Source organism: Schistocerca gregaria, chromosome 3 (genome assembly GCF_023897955.1).
Source record: "Schistocerca gregaria isolate iqSchGreg1 chromosome 3, iqSchGreg1.2, whole genome shotgun sequence".
NCBI lineage: Eukaryota > Metazoa > Arthropoda > Insecta > Orthoptera > Acrididae > Schistocerca > Schistocerca gregaria.
In genome coordinates, this window is record NC_064922.1 from 19,288,818 (window position 1) to 19,311,948 (window position 23,131).

The 23,131-nt window shown below is 49.0% G+C and overlaps 8 non-coding genes across 8 annotated transcripts; all 8 read left to right on the top strand.

Annotated features, from left to right (window-relative positions):
• The first annotated feature begins 1,332 nt into the window (after window positions 1–1,332).
• Trnaa-agc (transfer RNA alanine (anticodon AGC)) lies at window positions 1,333–1,406 on the top strand. The gene has a single exon. It is a non-coding gene; the product is annotated as a tRNA-Ala (tRNA).
• Window positions 1,407–5,729: 4,323 nt separating this feature from the next.
• Trnaa-agc (transfer RNA alanine (anticodon AGC)) lies at window positions 5,730–5,803 on the top strand. The gene has a single exon. It is a non-coding gene; the product is annotated as a tRNA-Ala (tRNA).
• A 2,857-nt stretch (window positions 5,804–8,660) lies between these two features.
• Window positions 8,661–8,734, top strand: Trnaa-agc (transfer RNA alanine (anticodon AGC)). Its single transcript has one exon. It is a non-coding gene; the product is annotated as a tRNA-Ala (tRNA).
• Window positions 8,735–10,113: 1,379 nt separating this feature from the next.
• On the top strand, window positions 10,114–10,187 carry Trnaa-agc (transfer RNA alanine (anticodon AGC)). Its single transcript has one exon. It is a non-coding gene; the product is annotated as a tRNA-Ala (tRNA).
• A 1,385-nt stretch (window positions 10,188–11,572) lies between these two features.
• On the top strand, window positions 11,573–11,647 carry Trnaa-agc (transfer RNA alanine (anticodon AGC)). Its single transcript has one exon. It is a non-coding gene; the product is annotated as a tRNA-Ala (tRNA).
• A 2,846-nt stretch (window positions 11,648–14,493) lies between these two features.
• Trnaa-agc (transfer RNA alanine (anticodon AGC)) lies at window positions 14,494–14,567 on the top strand. The gene has a single exon. It is a non-coding gene; the product is annotated as a tRNA-Ala (tRNA).
• A 2,846-nt stretch (window positions 14,568–17,413) lies between these two features.
• On the top strand, window positions 17,414–17,487 carry Trnaa-agc (transfer RNA alanine (anticodon AGC)). Its single transcript has one exon. It is a non-coding gene; the product is annotated as a tRNA-Ala (tRNA).
• Window positions 17,488–21,804: 4,317 nt separating this feature from the next.
• On the top strand, window positions 21,805–21,878 carry Trnaa-agc (transfer RNA alanine (anticodon AGC)). The gene has a single exon. It is a non-coding gene; the product is annotated as a tRNA-Ala (tRNA).
• The last annotated feature ends 1,253 nt before the right edge of the window (window positions 21,879–23,131 follow it).

Genomic DNA, 23,131 nt, shown 5'->3' on the forward strand with positions numbered 1-23,131 from the left:
ACCGGCAGAGGTGTGTAGGCAGATACAAGCGAACGATTAGCATCCACAATTGCGCCGATTTCACGTAAATCCCACTGCACGTTCCTATTCTTTGCGTGCAGTCGGCTGCTACTGGTGTTGCTGGTTGTGACTGCTGATAACAGATGCCGTAGCAATCAATTCATGGAGTGAGTTGTATGTTTTGCGATAGTCTGTCTCTGACAAGGAAGCACAGGTGATATAGGTGCGAACACAGGAAGCTTGCAGGCCCTCGCTACCTGCAGACACAGAGCAGCCACACTAGAAGAGCGGCCTAAGCCGTAGGCGAAATGTGCTCATTCGCTTTGGCGCGACGTCGAACTATAAATAAGGCTGTCACTAGCGTGAGCGTCGTGTAAAGTCGGAAAAGTCATCTGCATGGGTGATTGCCAAGTGTGGGGAGCGTTTCGTAGTACGATTAGTGCAAAGGGGATGCGGAAACTTATTGTGTCCAAGTGTTTTGCAGTTGGACGACAAGAATTTTACGCAGTAGCAAAGAGCTAGGCACTGAGTTGGCATGAACAATGGAGAGCACAATGGGGCTCGAGATGTGCTTGTTACCTCAGGTGCTGTGTGATTGTCGACAAGGAGTGAAATGGACCAATTTGTGACCGCCCTTTCAATTTAAGACGTTCAAAACAGACGGAATTTGCATTCGTAATACCAGAGCATCGAAACTACTTGGAACTCTTGTGTATATGAACGTGTCCGCGCCTTTGTATTCTGGTACCTTCGCCGCTACAAACCAACCAACCATCGTGTCCTTGCACATCAGAGTCGCAAAGAATGGAGAATAGCCAGGCTTGGTCGTGTGTGTAGCTGTAGCTCAGTTGGCAGATCGTTCGCTTAGCGTGTGAACGGTCTCGGGTTCAAGCCCTGGCTCCTCCATGTTTTGTGGTCAGTGCATGGTAAGTGTTGGTCGCGGCGAACATAAACGCACGCAAGAAGTTGCAAAACAAGCGTCACAGACTGATATGATGTATACTGTCGTAAGGAGAGCAAGGTGTAAGTGTGGGGACCGGCTGTTATCGTGGTGTCATCGAGTGCAGATCTGTCTTAGGTATCACGGCTTAACGTCATTGAAGTCTAGAGTTGGACAACACGTTCGTCTTACTCAGAGCGGTGTCTGAACTCTATTTTCGACGTTATGCGTGCCACTTTCATTGTGGCCAACTACGATTCGATACAGAATGCACGAAACCTGAAAGACACCCTCACTGATACATAGAGAGTAGTGTTTGTCTGCGGAATAATGGGAGTGCAAGGGTCTGTGACGTTGATATGACTGTATGTAGCACTACTAGTTATCGGGGGGGTGGGCGTAGCTCAGATGGTAGAGCGCTCGCTTAGCGTGCGAGAGGTACTGGGATCGATACCCAGCGCCTCCAGAATTTTTAACACACCTACATGCGCACCTTGCGATACAAGTGGAATAATTTCCAACCGGCAGAGGTGTGTAGGCAGATACAAGCGAACGATTAGCATCCACAATTGCGCCGATTTCACGTAAATCCCACTGCACGTTCCTATTCTTTGCGTGCAGTCGGCTGCTACTGGTGTTGCTGGTTGTGACTGCTGTTAACAGATCCCGTAGCAATCAATTCATGGAGTGAGTTGTATGTTTTGCGATAGTCTGTCTCTGACAAGGAAGCACAGGTGATATAGGTGCGAACACAGGAAGCTTGCAGCCCCTCGCTACCTGCACACACAGAGCAGCCACACTAGAAGAGCGGCCTAAGCCGTAGGCGAAATGTGCTCATTCGCTTTGGCGCGACGTCGAACTATAAATAAGGCTGTCACTAGCGTGAGCGTTGCGTGAGCGTCGTGTAAAGTCGGAAAAGTCATCTGCATGGGTGATTGCCAAGTGTGGGGAGCGTTTCGTAGTACGATTAGTGCAAAGGGGATGCGGAAACTTATTGTGTCCAAGTGTTTTGCAGTTGGACGACAAGAATTTTACGCAGTAGCAAAGAGCGAGGCACTGAGTTGGCATGAACAATGGAGAGCACAATGGGGCTCGAGATGTGCTTGTTACCTCAGGTGCTGTGTGATTGTCGACAAGGACTGAAATGGACCAATTTGTGACCGCCCTTTGAATTTAAAACGTTCAAAACAGACGGAATTTGCATTCGTAATACCAGAGCATCGAAACTACTTGGAACTCTTGTGTATATGAACGTGTCCGCGCCTTTGTATTCTGGTACCTTCGCCGCTACAAACCAACCAACCATCGTGTCCTTGCACATCAGAGTCGCAAAGAATGGAGAATAGCCAGGCTTGGTCGTGTGTGTAGCTGTAGCTCAGTTGGCAGATCGTTCGCTTAGCGTGTGAACGGTCTCGGGTTCAAGCCCTGGCTCCTCCATGTTTTGTGGTCAGTGCATGGTAAGTGTTGGTCGCGGCGAACATAAACTCACGCAAGAAGTTGCAAAACCAGCGTCACAGACTGATATGATGTATACTGTCATAAGGAGAGCAAGGTGTAAGTGTGGGGACCGGCTGTTATCGTGGTGTCATCGAGTGCAGATCTGTCTTAGGTATCACGGCTTAACGTCATTGAAGTCTAGAGGTGGACAAGACGTTCGTCTTACTCAGAGCGGTGTCTGAACTCTATTTTCGACGTTATGCGTGCCACTTTCATTGTGGCCAACTACGATTCGATGCAGAATGCACGAAACCTGAAAGACACCCTCACTGATACATAGAGAGTAGTGTTTGTCTGCGGAATAATGGGAGTGCAAGGGTCTGTGACGTTGATATGACTGTATGTAGCACTACTAGTTATCGGGGGGGGTGGTAGCTCAGATGGTAGAGCACTCGCTTAGCGTGCGAGAGGTACTGGGATCGATACCCAGCGCCTCCACAATTTTTAACACACCTACATGCGCACCTTGCGATACAAGTGGAATAATTCCCAACCGGCAGAGGTGTGTAGGCAGATACAAGCGAACGATTAGCATCCACAATTGCGCCGATTTCACGTAAATCCCACTGCACGTTCCTATTCTTTGCGTGCAGTCGGCTGCTACTGGTGTTGCTGGTTGTGACTGCTGATAACAGATGCCGTAGCAATCAATTCATGGAGTGAGTTGTATGTTTTGCGATAGTCTGTCTCTGACAAGGAAGCACAGGTGATATAGGTGCGAACACAGGAAGCTTGCAGCCCCTCGCTACCTGCACACACAGAGCAGCCACACTAGAAGAGCGGCCTAAGCCGTAGGCGAAATGTGCTCATTCGCTTTGGCGCGACGTCGAACTATAAATAAGGCTGTCACTAGCGTGAGCGTCGTGTAAAGTCGGAAAAGTCATCTGCATGGGTGATTGCCAAGTGTGGGGAGCGTTTCGTAGTACGATTAGTGCAAAGGGGATGCGGAAACTTATTGTGTCCAAGTGTTTTGCAGTTGGACGACAAGAATTTTACGCAGTAGCAAAGAGCTAGGCACTGAGTTGGCATGAACAATGGAGAGCACAATGGGGCTCGAGATGTGCTTGTTACCTCAGGTGCTGTGTGATTGTCGACAAGGAGTGAAATGGACCAATTTGTGACCGCCCTTTGAATTTAAGACGTTCAAAACAGACGGAATTTGCATTCGTAATACCAGAGCATCGAAACTACTTGGAACTCTTGTGTATATGAACGTGTCCGCGCCTTTGTATTCTGGTACCTTCGCCGCTACAAACCAACCAACCATCGTGTCCTTGCACATCAGAGTCGCAAAGAATGGAGAATAGCCAGGCTTGGTCGTGTGTGTAGCTGTAGCTCAGTTGGCAGATCGTTCGCTTAGCGTGTGAACGGTCTCGGGTTCAAGCCCTGGCTCCTCCATGTTTTGTGGTCAGTGCATGGTAAGTGTTGGTCGCGGCGAACATAAAATCACGCAAGAAGTTGCAAAACCAGCGTCACAGACTGATATGATGTATACTGTCGTAAGGAGAGCAAGGTGTAAGTGTGGGGACCGGCTGTTATCGTGGTGTCATCGAGTGCAGATCTGTCTTAGGTATCACGGCTTAACGTCATTGAAGTCTAGAGGTGGACAACACGTTCGTCTTACTCAGAGCGGTGTCTGAACTCTATTTTCGACGTTATGCGTGCCACTTTCATTGTGGCCAACTACGATTCGATACAGAATGCACGAAACCTGAAAGACACCCTCACTGATACATAGAGAGTAGTGTTTGTCTGCGGAATAATGGGAGTGCAAGGGTCTGTGACGTTGATATGACTGTATGTAGCACTGCTAGTTATCGGGGGGGGGGGGGGGGGGTGGTAGCTCAGATGGTAGAGCACTCGCTTAGCGTGCGAGAGGTACTGGGATCGATACCCAGCGCCTCCACAATTTTTAACACACCTACATGCGCACCTTGCGATACAAGTGGAATAATTCCCAACCGGCAGAGGTGTGTAGGCAGATACAAGCGAACGATTAGCATCCACAATTGCGCCGATTTCACGTAAATCCCACTGCACGTTCCTATTCTTTGCGTGCAGTCGGCTGCTACTGGTGTTGCTGGTTGTGACTGCTGATAACAGATGCCGTAGCAATCAATTCATGGAGTGAGTTGTATGTTTTGCGATAGTCTGTCTCTGACAAGGAAGCACAGGTGATATAGGTGCGAACACAGGAAGCTTGCAGGCCCTCGCTACCTGCAGACACAGAGCAGCCACACTAGAAGAGCGGCCTAAGCCGTAGGCGAAATGTGCTCATTCGCTTTGGCGCGACGTCGAACTATAAATAAGGCTGTCACTAGCGTGAGCGTCGTGTAAAGTCGGAAAAGTCATCTGCATGGGTGATTGCCAAGTGTGGGGAGCGTTTCGTAGTACGATTAGTGCAAAGGGGATGCGGAAACTTATTGTGTCCAAGTGTTTTGCAGTTGGACGACAAGAATTTTACGCAGTAGCAAAGAGCTAGGCACTGAGTTGGCATGAACAATGGAGAGCACAATGGGGCTCGAGATGTGCTTGTTACCTCAGGTGCTGTGTGATTGTCGACAAGGAGTGAAATGGACCAATTTGTGACCGCCCTTTCAATTTAAGACGTTCAAAACAGACGGAATTTGCATTCGTAATACCAGAGCATCGAAACTACTTGGAACTCTTGTGTATATGAACGTGTCCGCGCCTTTGTATTCTGGTACCTTCGCCGCTACAAACCAACCAACCATCGTGTCCTTGCACATCAGAGTCGCAAAGAATGGAGAATAGCCAGGCTTGGTCGTGTGTGTAGCTGTAGCTCAGTTGGCAGATCGTTCGCTTAGCGTGTGAACGGTCTCGGGTTCAAGCCCTGGCTCCTCCATGTTTTGTGGTCAGTGCATGGTAAGTGTTGGTCGCGGCGAACATAAACGCACGCAAGAAGTTGCAAAACAAGCGTCACAGACTGATATGATGTATACTGTCGTAAGGAGAGCAAGGTGTAAGTGTGGGGACCGGCTGTTATCGTGGTGTCATCGAGTGCAGATCTGTCTTAGGTATCACGGCTTAACGTCATTGAAGTCTAGAGTTGGACAACACGTTCGTCTTACTCAGAGCGGTGTCTGAACTCTATTTTCGACGTTATGCGTGCCACTTTCATTGTGGCCAACTACGATTCGATACAGAATGCACGAAACCTGAAAGACACCCTCACTGATACATAGAGAGTAGTGTTTGTCTGCGGAATAATGGGAGTGCAAGGGTCTGTGACGTTGATATGACTGTATGTAGCACTACTAGTTATCGGGGGGGTGGGCGTAGCTCAGATGGTAGAGCGCTCGCTTAGCGTGCGAGAGGTACTGGGATCGATACCCAGCGCCTCCAGAATTTTTAACACACCTACATGCGCACCTTGCGATACAAGTGGAATAATTCCCAACCGGCAGAGGTGTGTAGGCAGATACAAGCGAACGATTAGCATCCACAATTGCGCCGATTTCACGTAAATCCCACTGCACGTTCCTATTCTTTGCGTGCAGTCGGCTGCTACTGGTGTTGCTGGTTGTGACTGCTGTTAACAGATCCCGTAGCAATCAATTCATGGAGTGAGTTGTATGTTTTGCGATAGTCTGTCTCTGACAAGGAAGCACAGGTGATATAGGTGCGAACACAGGAAGCTTGCAGCCCCTCGCTACCTGCACACACAGAGCAGCCACACTAGAAGAGCGGCCTAAGCCGTAGGCGAAATGTGCTCATTCGCTTTGGCGCGACGTCGAACTATAAATAAGGCTGTCACTAGCGTGAGCGTTGCGTGAGCGTCGTGTAAAGTCGGAAAAGTCATCTGCATGGGTGATTGCCAAGTGTGGGGAGCGTTTCGTAGTACGATTAGTGCAAAGGGGATGCGGAAACTTATTGTGTCCAAGTGTTTTGCAGTTGGACGACAAGAATTTTACGCAGTAGCAAAGAGCGATGCTCTGAGTTGGCATGAACAATGGAGAGCACAATGAGGCTCGAGATGTGCTTGTTACCTCAGGTGCTGTGTGATTGTCGACAAGGAGTGAAATGGACCAATTTGTGACCGCCCTTTCAATTTAAGACGCTCAAAACAGACGGAATTTGCATTCGTAATACCAGAGCATCGAAACTACTTGGAACTCTTGTGTATATGAACGTGTCCGCGCCTTTGTATTCTGGTACCTTCGCCGCTACAAACCAACCAACCATCGTGTCCTTGCACATCAGAGTCGCCAAGAATGGAGAATAGCCAGGCTTGGTCGTGTGTGTAGCTGTAGCTCAGTTGGCAGATTGTTCGCTTAGCGTGTGAACGGTCTCGGGTTCAAGCACTGGCTCCTCCATGTTTTGTGGTCAGTGCATGGTAAGTGTTGGTCGCGGCGAACATAAACTCAGGCAAGAAGTTGCAAAACCAGCGTCACAGACTGATATGATGTATACTGTCATAAGGAGAGCAAGGTGTAAGTGTGGGGACCGGCTGTTATCGTGGTGTCATCGAGTGCAGATCTGTCTTAGGTATCACGGCTTAACGTCATTGAAGTCTAGAGGTGGACAACACGTTCGTCTTACTCAGAGCGGTGTCTGAACTCTATTTTCGACGTTATGCGTGCCACTTTCATTGTGGCCAACTACGATTCGATACAGAATGCACGAAACCTGAAAGACACCCTCACTGATACATAGAGAGTAGTGTTTGTCTGCGGAATAATGGGAGTGCAAGGGTCTGTGACGTTGATATGACTGTATGTAGCACTACAAGTTATCGGGGGGGTGGGCGTAGCTCAGATGGTAGAGCGCTCGCTTAGCGTGCGAGAGGTACTGGGATTGATACCCAGCGCCTCCAGAATTTTTAACACACCTACATGCGCACCTTGCGATACAAGTGGAATAATTCCCAACCGGCAGAGGTGTGTAGGCAGATACAAGCGAACGATTAGCATCCACAATTGCGCCGATTTCACGTAAATCCCACTGCACGTTCCTATTCTTTGCGTGCAGTCGGCTGCTACTGGTGTTGCTGGTTGTGACTGCTGATAACAGATGCCGTAGCAATCAATTCATGGAGTGAGTTGTATGTTTTGCGATAGTCTGTCTCTGACAAGGAAGCACAGGTGATATAGGTGCGAACACAGGAAGCTTGCAGCCCCTCGCTACCTGCAGACACAGAGCAGCCACACTAGAAGAGCGGCCTAAGCCGTAGGCGAAATGTGCTCATTCGCTTTGGCGCGACGTCGAACTATAAATAAGGCTGTCACTAGCGTGAGCGTCGTGTAAAGTCGGAAAAGTCATCTGCATGGGTGATTGCCAAGTGTGGGGAGCGTTTCGTAGTACGATTAGTGCAAAGGGGACGCGGAAACTTATTGTGTCCAAGTGTTTTGCAGTTGGACGACAAGAATTTTACGCAGTAGCAAAGAGCGAGGCACTGAGTTGGCATGAACAATGGAGAGCACAATGGGGCTGGAGATGTGCTTGTTACCTCAGGTGCTGTGTGATTGTCGACAAGGAGTGAAATGGACGAATTTGTGACCGCCCTTTCAATTTAAGACGCTCAAAACAGACGGAATTTGCATTCGTAATACCAGAGCATCGAAACTACTTGGAACTCTTGTGTATATGAACGTGTCCGCGCCTTTGTATTCTGGTACCTTCGCCGCTACAAACCAACCAACCATCGTGTCCGTGCACATCAGAGTCGCAAAGAATGGAGAATAGCCAGGCTTGGTCGTGTGTGTAGCTGTAGCTCAGTTGGCAGATCGTTCGCTTAGCGTGTGAACGGTCTCGGGTTCAAGCCCTGGCTCCTCCATGTTTTGTGGTCAGTGCATGGTAAGTGTTGGTCGCGGCGAACATAAACTCACGCAAGAAGTTGCAAAACCAGCGTCACAGACTGATATGATGTATACTGTCATAAGGAGAGCAAGGTGTAAGTGTGGGGACCGGCTGTTATCGTGGTGTCATCGAGTGCAGATCTGTCTTAGGTATCACGGCTTAACGTCATTGAAGTCTAGAGGTGGACAACACGTTCGTCTTACTCAGAGCGGTGTCTGAACTCTATTTTCGACGTTATGCGTGCCACTTTCATTGTGGCCAACTACGATTCGATACAGAATGCACGAAACCTGAAAGACACCCTCACTGATACATAGAGAGTAGTGTTTGTCTGCGGAATAATGGGAGTGCAAGGGTCTGTGACGTTGATATGACTGTATGTAGCACCACTAGTTATCGGGGGGGTGGGCGTAGCTCAGATGGTAGAGCGCTCGCTTAGCGTGCGAGAGGTACTGGGATCGATACCCAGCGCCTCCAGAATTTTTAACACACCTACATGCGCACCTTGCGATACAAGTGGAATAATTCCCAACCGGCAGAGGTGTGTAGGCAGATACAAGCGAACGATTAGCATCCACAATTGCGCCGATTTCACGTAAATCCCACTGCACGTTCCTATTCTTTGCGTGCAGTCGGCTGCTACTGGTGTTGTGACTGCTGATAACAGATGCCGTAGCAATCAATTCATGGAGTGAGTTGTATGTTTTGCGATAGTCTGTCTCTGACAAGGAAGCACAGGTGATATAGGTGCGAACACAGGAAGCTTGCAGCCCCACGCTACCTGCAGACACAGAGCAGCCACACTAGAAGAGCGGCCTAAGCCGTAGGCGAAATGTGCTCATTCGCTTTGGCGCGACGTCGAACTATAAATAAGGCTGTCACTAGCGTGAGCGTCGTGTAAAGTCGGAAAAGTCATCTGCATGGGTGATTGCCAAGTTTGGGGAGCGTTTCGTAGTACGATCAGTGCAAAGGGGACGCGGAAACTTATTGTGTCCAAGTGTTTTGCAGTTGGACGACAAGAATTTTACGCAGTAGCAAAGAGCGAGGCACTGAGTTGGCATGAACAATGGAGAGCACAATGGGGCTCGAGATGTGCTTGTTACATCAGGTGCTGTGTGATTGTCGACAAGGAGTGAAATGGACCAATTTGTGACCGCCCTTTCAATTTAAGACGTTCAAAACAGACGGAATTTGCATTCGTAATACCAGAGCATCGAAACTACTTGGAACTCTTGTGTATATGAACGTGTCCGCGCCTTTGTATTCTGGTAGCTTCGCCGCTACAAACCAACCAACCATCGTGTCCTTGCACATCAGAGTCGCAAAGAATGGAGAATAGCCAGGCTTGGTCGTGTGTGTAGCTGTAGCTCAGTTGGCAGATCGTTCGCTTAGCGTGTGAACGGTCTCGGGTTCAAGCCCTGGCTCCTCCATGTTTTGTGGTCAGTGCATGGTAAGTGTTGGTCGCGGCGAACATAAACTCACGCAAGAAGTTGCAAAACCAGCGTCACAGACTGATATGATGTATACTGTCATAAGGAGAGCAAGGTGTAAGTGTGGGGACCGGCTGTTATCGTGGTGTCATCGAGTGCAGATCTGTCTTAGGTATCACGGCTTAACGTCATTGAAGTCTAGAGGTGGACAACACGTTCGTCTTACTCAGAGCGGTGTCTGAACTCTATTTTCGACGTTATGCGTGCCACTTTCATTGTGGCCAACTACGATTCGATACAGAATGCACGAAACCTGAAAGACACCCTCACTGATACATAGAGAGTAGTTTTTGTCTGCGGAATAATGGGAGTGCAAGGGTCTGTGACGTTGGTATGACTGTATGTAGCACTACTAGTTATCGGGGGGGTGGGCGTAGCTCAGATGGTAGAGCGCTCGCTTAGCGCGCGAGAGGTACTGGGATCGATACCCAGCGCCTCCAGAATTTTTAACACACCTACATGCGCACCTTGCGATACAAGTGGAATAATTCCCAACCGGCAGAGGTGTGTAGGCAGATACAAGCGAACGATTAGCATCCACAATTGCGCCGATTTCACGTAAATCCCACTGCACGTTCCTATTCTTTGCGTGCAGTAAGCTGCTACTGGTGTTGCTGGTTGTGACTGCTGATAACAGATGCCGTAGCAATCAATTCATGGAGTGAGTTGTATGTTTTGCGATAGTCTGTCTCTGACAAGGAAGCACAGGTGATATAGGTGCGAACACAGGAAGCTTGCAGCCCCTCGCTACCTGCAGACACAGAGCAGCCACACTAGAAGAGCGGCCTAAGCCGTAGGCGAAATGTGCTCATTCGCTTTGGCGCGACGTCGAACTATAAATAAGGCTGTCACTAGCGTGAGCGTCGTGTAAAGTCGGAAAAGTCATCTGCATGGGTGATTGCCAAGTTTGGGGATCGTTTCGTAGTACGATCAGTGCAAAGGGGACGCGGAAACTTATTGTGTCCAAGTGTTTTGCAGTTGGACGACAAGAATTTTACGCAGTAGCAAAGAGCGAGGCACTGAGTTGGCATGAACAATGGAGAGCACAATGGGGCTCGAGATGTGCTTGTTACATCAGGTGCTGTGTGATTGTCGACAAGGAGTGAAATGGACCAATTTGTGACCGCCCTTTCAATTTAAGACGTTCAAAACAGACGGAATTTGCATTCGTAATACCAGAGCATCGAAACTACTTGGAACTCTTGTGTATATGAACGTGTCCGCGCCTTTGTATTCTGGTAGCTTCGCCGCTACAAACCAACCAACCATCGTGTCCTTGCACATCAGAGTCGCAAAGAATGGAGAATAGCCAGGCTTGGTCGTGTGTGTAGCTGTAGCTCAGTTGGCAGATCGTTCGCTTAGCGTGTGAACGGTCTCGGGTTCAAGCCCTGGCTCCTCCATGTTTTGTGGTCAGTGCATGGTAAGTGTTGGTCGCGGCGAACATAAACTCACGCAAGAAGTTGCAAAACCAGCGTCACAGACTGATATGATGTATACTGTCATAAGGAGAGCAAGGTGTAAGTGTGGGGACCGGCTGTTATCGTGGTGTCATCGAGTGCAGATCTGTCTTAGGTATCACGGCTTAACGTCATTGAAGTCTAGAGGTGGACAACACGTTCGTCTTACTCAGAACGGTGTCTGAACTCTATTTTCGACGTTATGCGTGCCACTTTCATTGTGGCCAACTACGATTCGATACAGAATGCACGAAACCTGAAAGACACCCTCACTGATACATAGAGAGTAGTGTTTGTCTGCGGAATAATGGGAGTGCAAGGGTCTGTGACGTTGGTATGACTGTATGTAGCACTACTAGTTATCGGGGGGATGGGCGTAGCTCAGATGGTAGAGCGCTCGCTTAGCGCGCGAGAGGTACTGGGATCGATACCCAGCGCCTCCAGAATTTTTAACACACCTACATGCGCACCTTGCGATACAAGTGGAATAATTCCCAACCGGCAGAGGTGTGTAGGCAGATACAAGCGAACGATTAGCATCCACAATTGCGCCGATTTCACGTAAATCCCACTGCACGTTCCTATTCTTTGCGTGCAGTAAGCTGCTACTGGTGTTGCTGGTTGTGACTGCTGATAACAGATGCCGTAGCAATCAATTCATGGAGTGAGTTGTATGTTTTGCGATAGTCTGTCTCTGACAAGGAAGCACAGGTGATATAGGTGCGAACACAGGAAGCTTGCAGCCCCTCGCTACCTGCAGACACAGAGCAGCCACACTAGAAGAGCGGCCTAAGCCGTAGGCGAAATGTGCTCATTCGCTTTGGCGCGACGTCGAACTATAAATAAGGCTGTCACTAGCGTGAGCGTCGTGTAAAGTCGGAAAAGTCATCTGCATGGGTGATTGCCAAGTTTGGGGATCGTTTCGTAGTACGATCAGTGCAAAGGGGACGCGGAAACTTATTGTGTCCAAGTGTTTTGCAGTTGGACGACAAGAATTTTACGCAGTAGCAAAGAGCGAGGCACTGAGTTGGCATGAACAATGGAGAGCACAATGGGGCTCGAGATGTGCTTGTTACATCAGGTGCTGTGTGATTGTCGACAAGGAGTGAAATGGACCAATTTGTGACCGCCCTTTCAATTTAAGACGTTCAAAACAGACGGAATTTGCATTCGTAATACCAGAGCATCGAAACTACTTGGAACTCTTGTGTATATGAACGTGTCCGCGCCTTTGTATTCTGGTAGCTTCGCCGCTACAAACCAACCAACCATCGTGTCCTTGCACATCAGAGTCGCAAAGAATGGAGAATAGCCAGGCTTGGTCGTGTGTGTAGCTGTAGCTCAGTTGGCAGATCGTTCGCTTAGCGTGTGAACGGTCTCGGGTTCAAGCCCTGGCTCCTCCATGTTTTGTGGTCAGTGCATGGTAAGTGTTGGTCGCGGCGAACATAAACTCACGCAAGAAGTTGCAAAACCAGCGTCACAGACTGATATGATGTATACTGTCATAAGGAGAGCAAGGTGTAAGTGTGGGGACCGGCTGTTATCGTGGTGTCATCGAGTGCAGATCTGTCTTAGGTATCACGGCTTAACGTCATTGAAGTCTAGAGGTGGACAACACGTTCGTCTTACTCAGAGCGGTGTCTGAACTCTATTTTCGACGTTATGCGTGCCACTTTCATTGTGGCCAACTACGATTCGATACAGAATGCACGAAACCTGAAAGACACCCTCACTGATACATAGAGAGTAGTGTTTGTCTGCGGAATAATGGGAGTGCAAGGGTCTGTGACGTTGATATGACTGTATGTAGCACTACTAGTTATCGGTGGGGTGGGCGTAGCTCAGATGGTAGAGCGCTCGCTTAGCGTGCGAGAGGTACTGGGATCGATACCCAGCGCCTCAAGAATTTTTAACACACCTACATGCGCACCTTGCGATACAAGTGGAATAATTCCCAACCGGCAGAGGTGTGTAGGCAGATACAAGCGAACGATTAGCATCCACAATTGCGCCGATTTCACGTAAATCCCACTGCACGTTCCTATTCTTTGCGTGCAGTCGGCTGCTACTGGTGTTGCTGGTTGTGACTGCTGATAACAGATGCCGTAGCAATCAATTCATGGAGTGAGTTGTATGTTTTGCGATAGTCTGTCTCTGACAAGGAAGCACAGGTGATATAGGTGCGAACACAGGAAGCTTGCAGCCCCTCGCTACCTGCACACACAGAGCAGCCACACTAGAAGAGCGGCCTAAGCCGTAGGCGAAATGTGCTCATTCGCTTTGGCGCGACGTCGAACTATAAATAAGGCTGTCACTAGCGTGAGCGTCGTGTAAAGTCGGAAAAGTCATCTGCATGGGTGATTGCCAAGTTTGGGGAGCGTTTCGTAGTACGATCAGTGCAAAGGGGACGCGGAAACTTATTGTGTCCAAGTGTTTTGCAGTTGGACGACAAGAATTTTACGCAGTAGCAAAGAGCGAGGCACTGAGTTGGCATGAACAATGGAGAGCACAATGGGGCTCGAGATGTGCTTGTTACCTCAGGTGCTGTGTGATTGTCGACAAGGAGTGAAATGGACCAATTTGTGACCGCCCTTTCAATTTAAGACGTTCAAAACAGACGGAATTTGCATTCGTAATACCAGAGCATCGAAACTACTTGGAACTCTTGTGTATATGAACGTGTCCGCGCCTTTGTATTCTGGTACCTTCGCCGCTACAAACCAACCAACCATCGTGTCCTTGCACATCAGAGTCGCAAAGAATGGAGAATAGCCAGGCTTGGTCGTGTGTGTAGCTGTAGCTCAGTTGGCAGATCGTTCGCTTAGCGTGTGAACGGTCTCGGGTTCAAGCCCTGGCTCCTCCATGTTTTGTGGTCAGTGCATGGTAAGTGTTGGTCGCGGCGAACATAAACTCACGCAAGAAGTTGCAAAACCAGCGTCACAGACTGATATGATGTATACTGTCATAAGGAGAGCAAGGTGTAAGTGTGGGGACCGGCTGTTATCGTGGTGTCATCGAGTGCAGATCCGTCTTAGGTATCACGGCTTAACGTCATTGAAGTCTAGAGGTGGACAACACGTTCGTCTTACTCAGAGCGGTGTCTGAACTCTATTTTCGACGTTATGCGTGCCACTTTCATTGTGGCCAACTACGATTCGATACAGAATGCACGAAACCTGAAAGACACTCTCACTGATACATAGAGAGTAGTGTTTGTCTGCGGAATAATGGGAGTGCAAGGGTCTGTGACGTTGATATGACTGTATGTAGCACTACTAGTTATCGGGGAGGTGGGCGTAGCTCAGATGGTAGAGTGCTCGCTTAGCGTGCGAGAGGTACTGGGATCGATACCCAGCGCCTCCAGAATTTTTAACACAACTACATGCGCACCTTGCGATACAAGTGGAATAATTCCCAACCGGCAGAGGTGTGTAGGCAGATACAAGCGAACGATTAGCATCCACAATTGCGCCGATTTCACGTAAATCCCACTGCACGTTCCTATTCTTTGCGTGCAGTCGGCTGCTACTGGTGTTGCTGGTTGTGACTGCTGATAACAGATGCCGTAGCAATCAATTCATCAAGTGAGTTGTATGTTTTGCGATAGTCTGTCTCTGACAAGGAAGCACAGGTGATATAGGTGCGAACACAGGAAGCTTGCAGCCCCTCGCTACCTGCAGACACAGAGCAGCCACACTAGAAGAGCGGCCTAAGCCGTAGGCGAAATGTGCTCATTCGCTTTGGCGCGACGTCGAACTATAAATAAGGCTGTCACTAGCGTGAGCGTCGTGTAAAGTCGGAAAAGTCATCTGCATGGGTGATTGCCAAGTTTGGGGAGCGTTTCGTAGTACGATCAGTGCAAAGGGGACGCGGAAACTTATTGTGTCCAAGTGTTTTGCAGTTGGACGACAAGAATTTTACGCAGTAGCAAAGAGCGAGGCACTGAGTTGGCATGAACAATGGAGAGCACAATGGGGCTCGAGATGTGCTTGTTACATCAGGTGCTGTGTGATTGTCGACAAGGAGTGAAATGGACCAATTTGTGACCGCCCTTTCAATTTAAGACGTTCAAAACAGACGGAATTTGCATTCGTAATACCAGAGCATCGAAACTACTTGGAACTCTTGTGTATATGAACGTGTCCGCGCCTTTGTATTCTGGTACCTTCGCCGCTACAAACCAACCAACCATCGTGTCCTTGCACATCAGAGTCGCAAAGAATGGAGAATAGCCAGGCTTGGTCGTGTGTGTAGCTGTAGCTCAGTTGGCAGATCGTTCGCTTAGCGTGTGAACGGTCTCGGGTTCAAGCCCTGGCTCCTGCATGTTTTGTGGTCAGTGCATGGTAAGTGTTGGTCGCGGCGAACATAAACTCACGCAAGAAGTTGCAAAACCAGCGTCACAGACTGATATGATGTATACTGTCATAAGGAGAGCAACGTGTAAGTGTGGGGACCGGCTGTTATCGTGGTGTCATCGAGTGCAGATCTGTCTTAGGTATCACGGCTTAACGTCATTGAAGTCTAGAGGTGGACAACACGTTCGTCTTACTCAGAGCGGTGTCTGAACTCTATTTTCGACGTTATGCGTGCCACTTTCATTGTGGCCAACTACGATTCGATACAGAATGCACGAAACCTGAAAGACACTCTCACTGATACATAGAGAGTAGTGTTTGTCTGCGGAATAATGGGAGTGCAAGGGTCTGTGACGTTGATAAGACTGTATGTAGCACTACTAGTTATCGGGGGGGTGGGCGTAGCTCAGATGGTAGAGCGCTCGCTTAGCGTGCGAGAGGTACTGGGATCGATACCCAGCGCCTCTAGAATTTTTAACACACCTACATGCGCACCTTGCGATACAAGTGGAATAATTCCCAACCGGCAGAGGTGTGTAGGCAGATACAAGCGAACGATTAGCATCCACAATTGCGCCGATTTCACGTAAATCCCACTGCACGTTCCTATTCTTTGCGTGCAGTCGGCTGCTACTGGTGTTGCTGGTTGTGACTGCTGATAACAGATGCCGTAGCAATCAATTCATCAAGTGAGTTGTATGTTTTGCGATAGTCTGTCTCTGACAAGGAAGCACAGGTGATATAGGTGCGAACACAGGAAGCTTGCAGCCCCTCGCTACCTGCAGACACAGAGCAGCCACACTAGAAGAGCGGCCTAAGCCGTAGGCGAAATGTGCTCATTCGCTTTGGCGCGACGTCGAACTATAAATAAGGCTGTCACTAGCGTGAGCGTCGTGTAAAGTCGGAAAAGTCATCTGCATGGGTGATTGCCAAGTTTGGGGAGCGTTTCGTAGTACGATCAGTGCAAAGGGGACGCGGAAACTTATTGTGTCCAAGTGTTTTGCAGTTGGACGACAAGAATTTTACGCAGTAGCAAAGAGCGAGGCACTGAGTTGGCATGAACAATGGAGAGCACAATGGGGCTCGAGATGTGCTTGTTACATCAGGTGCTGTGTGATTGTCGACAAGGAGTGAAATGGACCAATTTGTGACCGCCCTTTCAATTTAAGACGTTCAAAACAGACGGAATTTGCATTCGTAATACCAGAGCATCGAAACTACTTGGAACTCTTGTGTATATGAACGTGTCCGCGCCTTTGTATTCTGGTACCTTCGCCGCTACAAACCAACCAACCATCGTGTCCTTGCACATCAGAGTCGCAAAGAATGGAGAATAGCCAGGCTTGGTCGTGTGTGTAGCTGTAGCTCAGTTGGCAGATCGTTGGCTTAGCGTGTGAACGGTCTCGGGTTCAAGCCCTGGCTCCTGCATGTTTTGTGGTCAGTGCATGGTAAGTGTTGGTCGCGGCGAACATAAACTCACGCAAGAAGTTGCAAAACCAGCGTCACAGACTGATATGATGTATACTGTCATAAGGAGAGCAAGGTGTAAGTGTGGGGACCGGCTGTTATCGTGGTGTCATCGAGTGCAGATCTGTCTTAGGTATCACGGCTTAACTTCATTGAAGTCTAGAGGTGGACAACACGTTCGTCTTACTCAGAGCGGTGTCTGAACTCTATTTTCGACGTTATGCGTGCCACTTTCATTGTGGCCAACTACGATTCGATACAGAATGCACGAAACCTGAAAGACACCCTCACTGATACATAGAGAGTAGTGTTTTTCTGCGGAATAATGGGAGTGCAAGGTTCTGTGACGTTGATATGACTGTTTGTTGCACTACTAGTTATCGGTGGGGTGGGCGTAGCTCAGATGGTAGAGCGCTCGCTTAGCGTGCGAGAGGTACTGGGATCGATACCCAGCGCCTCCAGAATTTTTAACACACCTACATGCGCACCTTGCGATACAAGTGGAATAATTCCCAACCGGCAGAGGTGTGTAGGCAGATACAAGCGAACGATTAGCATCCACAATTGCGCCGATTTCACGTAAATCCCACTGCACGTTCCTATTCTTTGCGTGCAGTCGGCTGCTACTGGTGTTGCTGGTTGTGACTGCTGATAACAGATGCCGTAGCAATCAATTCATGGAGTGAGTTGTATGTTTTGCGATAGTCTGTCTCTGACAAGGAAGCACAGGTGATATAGGTGCGAACACAGGAAGCTTGCAGCCCCTCGCTACCTGCAGACACAGAGCAGCCACACTAGAAGAGCGGCCTAAGCCGTAGGCGAAATGTGCTCATTCGCTTTGGCGCGACGTCGAACTATAAATAAGGCTGTCACTAGCGTGAGCGTCGTGTAAAGTCGGAAAAGTCATCTGCATGGGTGATTGCCAAGTTTGGGGAGCGTTTCGTAGTACGATCAGTGCAAAGGGGACGCGGAAACTTATTGTGTCCAAGTGTTTTGCAGTTGGACGACAAGAATTTTACGCAGTAGCAAAGAGCGAGGCACTGAGTTGGCATGAACAATGGAGAGCACAATGGGGCTCGAGATGTGCTTGTTACATCAGGTGCTGTGTGATTGTCGACAAGGAGTGAAATGGACCAATTTGTGACCGCCCTTTCAATTTAAGACGTTCAAAACAGACGGAATTTGCATTCGTAATACCAGAGCATCGAAACTACTTGGAACTCTTGTGTATATGAACGTGTCCGCGCCTTTGTATTCTGGTACCTTCGCCGCTACAAACCAACCAACCATCGTGTCCTTGCACATCAGAGTCGCAAAGAATGGAGAATAGCCAGGCTTGGTCGTGTGTGTAGCTGTAGCTCAGTTGGCAGATCGTTCGCTTAGCGTGTGAACGGTCTCGGGTTCAAGCCCTGGCTCCTGCATGTTTTGTGGTCAGTGCATGGTAAGTGTTGGTCGCGGCGAACATAAACTCACGCAAGAAGTTGCAAAACCAGCGTCACAGACTGATATGATGTATACTGTCATAAGGAGAGCAACGTGTAAGTGTGGGGACCGGCTGTTATCGTGGTGTCATCGAGTGCAGATCTGTCTTAGGTATCACGGCTTAACGTCATTGAAGTCTAGAGGTGGACAACACGTTCGTCTTACTCAGAGCGGTGTCTGAACTCTATTTTCGACGTTATGCGTGCCACTTTCATTGTGGCCAACTACGATTCGATACAGAATGCACGAAACCTGAAAGACACTCTCACTGATACATAGAGAGTAGTGTTTGTCTGCGGAATAATGGGAGTGCAAGGGTCTGTGACGTTGATAAGACTGTATGTAGCACTACTAGTTATCGGGGAGGTGGGCGTAGCTCAGATGGTAGAGCGCTCGCTTAGCGTGCGAGAGGTACTGGGATCGATACCCAGCGCCTCTAGAATTTTTAACACACCTACATGCGCACCTTGCGATACAAGTGGAATAATTCCCAACCGGCAGAGGTGTGTAGGCAGATACAAGCGAACGATTAGCATCCACAATTGCGCCGATTTCACGTAAATCCCACTGCACGTTCCTATTCTTTGCGTGCAGTCGGCTGCTACTGGTGTTGCTGGTTGTGACTGCTGATAACAGATGCCGTAGCAATCAATTCATCAAGTGAGTTGTATGTTTTGCGATAGTCTGTCTCTGACAAGGAAGCACAGGTGATATAGGTGCGAACACAGGAAGCTTGCAGCCCCTCGCTACCTGCACACACAGAGCAGCCACACTAGAAGAGCGGCCTAAGCCGTAGGCGAAATGTGCTCATTCGCTTTGGCGCGACGTCGAACTATAAATAAGGCTGTCACTAGCGTGAGCGTCGTGTAAAGTCGGAAAAGTCATCTGCATGGGTGATTGCCAAGTTTGGGGAGCGTTTCGTAGTACGATCAGTGCAAAGGGGACGCGGAAACTTATTGTGTCCAAGTGTTTTGCAGTTGGACGACAAGAATTTTACGCAGTAGCAAAGAGCGAGGCACTGAGTTGGCATGAACAATGGAGAGCACAATGGGGCTCGAGATGTGCTTGTTACATCAGGTGCTGTGTGATTGTCGACAAGGAGTGAAATGGACCAATTTGTGACCGCCCTTTCAATTTAAGACGTTCAAAACAGACGGAATTTGCATTCGTAATACCAGAGCATCGAAACTACTTGGAACTCTTGTGTATATGAACGTGTCCGCGCCTTTGTATTCTGGTACCTTCGCCGCTACAAACCAACCAACCATCGTGTCCTTGCACATCAGAGTCGCAAAGAATGGAGAATAGCCAGGCTTGGTCGTGTGTGTAGCTGTAGCTCAGTTGGCAGATCGTTGGCTTAGCGTGTGAACGGTCTCGGGTTCAAGCCCTGGCTCCTGCATGTTTTGTGGTCAGTGCATGGTAAGTGTTGGTCGCGGCGAACATAAACTCACGCAAGAAGTTGCAAAACCAGCGTCGCAGACTGATATGATGTATACTGTCATAAGGAGAGCAAGGTGTAAGTGTGGGGACCGGCTGTTATCGTGGTGTCATCGAGTGCAGATCTGTCTTAGGTATCACGGCTTAACGTCATTGAAGTCTAGAGGTGGACAACACGTTCGTCTTACTCAGAGCGGTGTCTGAACTCTATTTTCGACGTTATGCGTGCCACTTTCATTGTGGCCAACTACGATTCGATACAGAATGCACGAAACCTGAAAGACACCCTCACTGATACATAGAGAGTAGTGTTTGTCTGCGGAATAATGGGAGTGCAAGGGTCTGTGACGTTGATATGACTGTATGTAGCACTACTAGTTATCGGGGGGGTGGGCGTAGCCCAGATGGTAGAGCGCTCGCTTAGCGTGCGAGAGGTACTGGGATCGATACCCAGCGCCTCCAGAATTTTTAACACACCTACATGCGCACCTTGCGATACAAGTGGAATAATTCCCAACCGGCAGAGGTGTGTAGGCAGATACAAGCGAACGATTAGCATCCACAATTGCGCCGATTTCACGTAAATCCCACTGCACGTTCCTATTCTTTGCGTGCAGTCGGCTGCTACTGGTGTTGCTGGTTGTGACCGCTGATAACAGATGCCGTAGCAATCAATTCATGGAGTGAGTTGTATGTTTTGCGATAGTCTGTCTCTGACAAGGAAGCACAGGTGATATAGGTGCGAACACAGGAAGCTTGCAGCCCCTCGCTACCTGCAGACACAGAGCAGCCACACTAGAAGAGCGGCCTAAGCCGTAGGCGAAATGTGCTCATTCGCTTTGGCGCGACGTCGAACTATAAATAAGGCTGTCACTAGCGTGAGCGTTGCGTGAGCGTCGTGTAAAGTCGGAAAAGTCATCTGCATGGGTGATTGCCAAGTTTGGGGAGCGTTTCGTAGTACGATCAGTGCAAAGGGGATGCGGAAACTTATTGTGTCCAAGTGTTTTGCAGTTGGACGACAAGAATTTTACGCAGTAGCAAAGAGCGAGGCACTGGGTTGGCATGAACAATGGAGAGCACAATGGGGCTCGAGATGTGCTTGTTACCTCAGGTGCTGTGTGATTGTCGACAAGGAGTGAAATGGACCAATTTGTGACCGCCCTTTCAATTTAAGACGTTCAAAACAGACGGAATTTGCATTCGTAATACCAGAGCATCGAAACTACTTGGAACTCTTGTGTATATGAACGTGTCCGCGCCTTTGTATTCTGGTACCTTCGCCGCTACAAACCAACCAACCATCGTGTCCTTGCACATCAGAGTCGCAAAGAATGGAGAATAGTCAGGCTTGGTCGTGTGTGTAGCTGTAGCTCAGTTGGCAGATCGTTCGCTTAGCGTGTGAACGGTCTCGGGTTCAAGCCCTGGCTCCTCCATGTTTTGTGGTCAGTGCATGGTAAGTGTTGGTCGCGGCGAACATAAACTCACGCAAGAAGTTGCAAAACCAGCGTCACAGACTGATATGATGTATACTGTCATAAGGAGAGCAAGGTGTAAGTGTGGGGACCGGCTGTTATCGTGGTGTCATCGAGTGCAGATCTGTCTTAGGTATCACGGCTTAACTTCATTGAAGTCTAGAGGTGGACAACACGTTCGTCTTACTCAGAGCGGTGTCTGAACTCTATTTTCGACGTTATGCGTGCCACTTTCATTGTGGCCAACTACGATTCGATACAGAATGCACGAAACCTGAAAGACACCCTCACTGATACATAGAGAGTAGTGTTTTTCTGCGGAATAATGGGAGTGCAAGGTTCTGTGACGTTGATATGACTGTTTGTTGCACTACTAGTTATCGGTGGGGTGGGCGTAGCTCAGATGGTAGAGCGCTCGCTTAGCGTGCGAGAGGTACTGGGATCGATACCCAGCGCCTCCAGAATTTTTAACACACCTACATGCGCACCTTGCGATACAAGTGGAATAATTCCCAACCGGCAGAGGTGTGTAGGCAGATACAAGCGAACGATTAGCATCCACAATTGCGCCGATTTCACGTAAATCCCATTGCACGTTCCTATTCTTTGCGTGCAGTCGGCTGCTACTGGTGTTGCTGGTTGTGACTGCTGATAACAGATGCCGTAGCAATCAATTCATGGAGTGAGTTGTATGTTTTGCGATAGTCTGTCTCTGACAAGGAAGCACAGGTGATATAGGTGCGAACACAGGAAGCTTGCAGCCCCTCGCTACCTGCAGACACAGAGCAGCCACACTAGAAGAGCGGCCTAAGCCGTAGGCGAAATGTGCTCATTCGCTTTGGCGCGACGTCGAACTATAAATAAGGCTGTCACTAGCGTGAGCGTTGCGTGAGCGTCGTGTAAAGTCGGAAAAGTCAGCTGCATGGGTGATTGCCAAGTTTGGGGAGCGTTTCGTAGTACGATCAGTGCAAAGGGGACGCGGAAACTTATTGTGTCCAAGTGTTTTGCAGTTGGACGACAAGAATTTTACGCAGTAGCAAAGAGCGAGGCACTGAGTTGGCATCAACAATGTAGAGCACAATGGGGCCCGAGATGTGCTTGTTACCTCAGGTGCTGTGTGATTGTCGACAAGGAGTGAAATGGACCAATTTGTGACCGCCCTTTCAATTTAAGACGTTCAAAACAGACGGAATTTGCATTCGTAATACCAGAGCATCGAAACTACTTGGAACTCTTGTGTATATGAACGTGTCCGCGCCTTTGTATTCTGGTACCTTCGCCGCTACAAACCAACCAACCATCGTGTCCTTGCACATCAGAGTCGCAAAGAATGGAGAATAGCCAGGCTTGGTCGTGTGTGTAGCTGTAGCTCAGTTGGCAGATCGTTGGCTTAGCGTGTGAACGGTCTCGGGTTCAAGCCCTGGCTCCTCCATGTTTTGTGGTCAGTGCATGGTAAGTGTTGGTCGCGGCGAACATAAACTCACGCAAGAAGTTGCAAAACCAGCGTCACAGACTGATATGATGTATACTGTCATAAGGAGAGCAAGGTGTAAGTGTGGGGACCGGCTGTTGTCGTGGTGTCATCGAGTGCAGATCTGTCTTAGGTATCACGGCTTAACTTCATTGAAGTCTAGAGGTGGACAACACGTTCGTCTTACTCAGAGCGGTGTCTGAACTCTATTTTCGACGTTATGCGTGCCACTTTCATTGTGGC